This window comes from Bolinopsis microptera, chromosome 11 (genome assembly GCF_026151205.1).
Source record: "Bolinopsis microptera isolate Bmic1 chromosome 11, MBARI_Bmic_1.0, whole genome shotgun sequence".
Lineage (NCBI taxonomy): Eukaryota > Metazoa > Ctenophora > Tentaculata > Lobata > Bolinopsidae > Bolinopsis > Bolinopsis microptera.
In genome coordinates this window covers 2,174,054-2,178,716 of record NC_087082.1, presented here as the reverse complement: position 1 = coordinate 2,178,716, position 4,663 = coordinate 2,174,054, and the positions used below count along the sequence as shown (strand labels likewise).

Genomic DNA, 4,663 nt, shown 5'->3' with positions numbered 1-4,663 from the left:
TTATTGAATGGGCCACTTTGTGCCGCGACTGATTGCTGATGACGCCACAGATTATCATATTATGACATACTGAATGTTATATTAAATTATTTGATTTATATAAAATATAAAATAATGATAAATATATATTTACGTGAAAATGATATTTGAATTAAAATAATTTTCACAAAATTTTCAGATGGCTGTTATTTATTTTAATACTTGTCCACGAGATGTATTTATTTATTAAGTGATAAACGTCGGAATTTCGGGGGATGATGAGCACTCGCTCTTCAACATTTGACTGTTTTATGATTATATTTCATTTCAGAATAAATCATTGTCAATCCTGGCTTTAGCTCACCCCTCTGCAATCTTGAACAATATAAATAAATTATTCTATGAGTATAAATTATGTTATATTTAATATGTATATTTTTTAAAGGACATTTGCGATTTGTAACAAATATGGAAGTTGAAAGGTTCATTAAGTGCACTCAACTTGCACTACGTATTACAGTATTTAATGTAAAATGTTTACACAATATTACACCAGGTGATCCACAAATTACAGAAAATATGTTTATTAATAGTCCTTCTAATAATCCATAGTAGGTATGGTTCTCCAGGCCAAAGAATGGATCTTTCACAAATTTTCTCAGATTGATAGCCAAACTCACTAGCCTCTAACTTGACATCGGTTACGTACCTGGGGACCTCAGGCTATCATGTTCACAAACACTAATAGAGATTAGGCGGAAGGCGAAGTTTATATCTCCGCCAAAAGCACACTCCCCAAATTGCGCGCATTGCTGTAACTTCTTTCAAACTTCATGAATCGACATAAATTATTTTGCAATGTATTCACAATTCAGAGTTAATATATGCACGTATACAAATCACTTGGAATACTTTTGAAAGAGAATAACAAACTCAAAACCGCTATAGACGTATTTCTCCATAAACAGCACAATAGTGAATATATATAATAGCGTGAGAAGCTTTGTCGAGGTGCCTCGAAAGTGATCTTAAACGATTCCCCGTTCAATTTTGGTCGGAGAACGCCAACTTAGTGCATAATCAAGGAATTTATAGACATATTTCATACATATCAAATTGGATGTGCTTTTGGCGGAGATATAACGTGCGCCTTAGGCGGAATGACAGGCGGAGCGCCGCCCAGTAAGACATCGAAGGCCCTTGCTAGAGCTGGGTCATTTGTAATAAACCGGAATGCACGCCGAAAATATTTTACGAACATCACCCGTTAAGTCAAAGTGCACGAGAGAGGCTTGCTCATTACAACGTGTAGCAAAAGAGGCTCGCGATCAAAAGAGCGCCGCACACATAACAGCTTGATTGGCGTGCCAAATAACATGTAATTAGTAATTGGATTCGTCGACGGTCTTGATGCTTGAATATTTGAAACAAATATTCTACTAGTATCACCCTAAGTACTAAATATACTTTAATATGGTCATCCCCATTTTACAAAGTTTTTTAATGCTATTAAATATTGACCATTGTTAATGGTCTGGCCCGGCGCGCGCTACTTCGAAGAAATTTAGAAAAGTTACATCCGTCAAGATAAAGCAATTTCTAAAGCAAAACGCACAGTTTTGCTAGTACCTCAGTTAAGTTTTTCAAAATTGTCCCATGCATGATCTTTTTAAGCCCGTGGTAACAGGGACGAAGAAAGCCCGTGGTAACAGGGACGAAGCTAGTAGTATTCTTTGAAAAAACGTAATTACCACAAAACCGATCAAAATGACGTTAAAACAATCTTTGCACGTGCATGTGTGCATTAAAACACCGTTGCTATGGAAACTTTTGGTTGTTACCTAAATTCCTATTTTTCATCTAATTTGCACGTGGGCGGTCGTACATACATACAACAAAAACAATTCTCTGAATTATAGTAGAGATAAGCTTATTATAGTTTATAGTTATATATATTTATAGTTATAAAAATAGTGCGCAACAGGGACAGACTAAAAGTTAACATTAATCAGCCCAGCGCATTAATTGACGATGTCAATTCATCTCAGCTCGGCGCGGCACAGTAGCGCATCTCGCCGATCTAGAGAGAAGCCTCATTGAGTGCGCGGCGCGGCACAGTAACGCATCGCGCTACAACCCAGCGCATAGTAATCAAATAAATAAAGTTTCATTTTATACCTTCACATAGCCATGTGTGATGTGTATACGCGTACTGCGTGACGCGCTTGTTTCGCGCGCTACTGCAAGCGAGAGGACTCTGGTTAGAGCAATTTTATACCTGCAACCTGGCGATTTATGAATACATATTTATAATATAAGAGACTACAAAAGTTGACTGACGATGTCAACCCTTCCAGATCGTTGCTCGGTGAAGCAGAGCAACGATGCGAAGCAAAAATGCTAGTTTGCGCGGCGCGTCGAAGCGGCGAAGTCCTCCAACTACAAAAGATGCTGTGAAGGATGCATATGGAGCAAATTAGATCATGACACTGTTAGTAGTGGACACTACACAGAAAATAGATATATAATATACTTTTGGAGGTGTCTTGCTCTATCCAGAGCCCTTGCAACTTCACTTAAGAGAATGAGGAAGAATAAGGACAAAGCATGGGCTGGGTTTGATAGAAATCCATCTGTAATCAATTTTAGTTATGTTAATAGCAAGCAACATATTTTTGAAGTGGCTGAAGTTAAAGCTAAAGTTAACTATAAAAAGAAGATTACATCTAATTTAAAGCAGAATAGTAAGTCTTTTTATTAATTGACGATGTCAATTCATGGCAGCTCGGCGCGGCACAGTAGTCGCTGTGAGAAGCCTCATTGAGTGCGCGGCGCGGCACAGTAATGCATCGCGCTACAAGTCTTTTTACTCATATTTACGTAACAAAAGGCAAGTAAAATCAAGTGTGGTTTCCTTGGATAGAGGAGATGGTACACGCACAGATAGTTCTGCTGAGTCTGCTGAAGTACTTGCAAGTGCCTTCAGCTCAGTGTTTGTGTGTGAGCCACCTGGCCCTCTTCCTAAAAATGACACTTTGGATTATGATAAAGATGTTATTAGTGATTTGCAAGTTAGCAGTGCTGATATTAAGAAGCAACTTTTAAAGCTTAATATTTTAAGAGTTCAGGTCCGGATGGTGTTCATCCAAAGTTATTAAAATTGTTAGCTTATGATGACAACTTTGTAGAAGCAGTCACTAAATTATTTAAAATGTGTTCAGAAACGGGATCTCTTCCTGAAGTGTGGAAGTCAGCATCCGTTGTAGCATTGTTTAAAAAGGGTGTTAAATCAGATCCCTTAAACTATAGACCAGTTTCCTTAACTTGTATTTTGTGCAAAGTGTACGAAAAGTTGGTGAGGGCACATTTATTGGATTTTTTAGAAGAACGAATATCAAAGCATCAGCATGGATTTGTTAAGGGCAAATCTTGCTTATCTAATCTTTTAGAGACATTTGATAATATTCTTGATATTTCAGATGAAGGTGATCCTGTTGATCTACTGTATTTTGATTTTAGTAAGGCCTTTGACACTGTCCCCCACTTTAGGCTTTTATCTAAATTGGAGGGGTTTGGGGTCAAAGGAAAAGTTTTAGATGTTATTCAAGATTTTCTTACAGACAGAACCATGAGGGTTTGTGTAGAAGGACAATGGTCTGAGGTGAAACACGTGTTATCTGGTGTTCCCCAGGGGTCAGTATTGGGTCCTTTGCTATTTATTCCTTATATTATATATTCTTTATATATATATTCTTTATATTAATGATTTACCTGATATGGTCAAGAATAAGATTGAATTATTTGCAGATGACCTCAAGTTGATTGGTAATGCAGCTAACCACAGCAGTGTTGTAGAACTGGAAGTCTGGGAGAGTATTTGGCTTTTGAAGTTTAATCCTGCTAAATGTAAAGTTGTTCATATTAATCTTAATAGCAACCCTAACCTAAATTATTTAGTAAATGGCGTAGAACTTGAAGTATCTGATCAGGAAAAAGATTTGGGGGTTATTACCCATAGTTCCCTGCTTTGGAATGAAGAGATAAAAGCATGTATTTCCAAGGCAAATCGTATGATTTGCTGGATTGTAAGGAATTTGATAATTAGAGAAAAATGTGTAATGATAGCCATCTATAAAGCTTTGATAAGACCTCATCTAGAGTATTGTGTCCAATTGTGGAATCCAGTTGCGGCTCATGGAAGTTGGGGGACTGTTTTGGAGCTGGAGAGCGTCCAGAGGCGGTTTACCCGTCTGATTGATGAGGTGGGTACTCTTCCTTACAGCCGTAGACTGGAAATCCTTAATTTGACAACGCTGGCAGAGCGGCGAATACGTGGGGACCTTATTGAAGCTTTTAAGGTTATTAATGGCTTGACTGATTATGGTTCAGACTTGTTCAGACCAAGCAGATCAGGTCTTAATCTGGTTTCATCCAATAGATGTAGTAAGAGTGTGACAAAGGTCAAGAATCTTCAGTGTTCTTTTCTTCCAGAGCGGGTTGTTCCTTATTGGAACAAACTCCCTTCGGAGGTGAAGAACTGCTTGACAGTTTTGAGTTTTAAAATTGGATTGGAAAGTTTTAAAAAGAATATGATTTCTAAATGTATTGTAAATGACTTTCATTTTTGGAATGTTTCGAAAGAAGTTTTAACAAGAATTGAAGGTACCAGTTATATCAGTAATAA

At 37.4% G+C, this 4,663-nt stretch overlaps 1 protein-coding gene across 1 annotated transcript in view; it reads left to right on the top strand.

Annotated features, from left to right (window-relative positions):
• The window catches only part of LOC134822761 (alcohol dehydrogenase class-3-like), a 101,002-nt gene that overhangs the window by 72,611 nt on the left and 23,728 nt on the right, over positions 1-4,663 (top strand). The window lies entirely within an intron of this gene.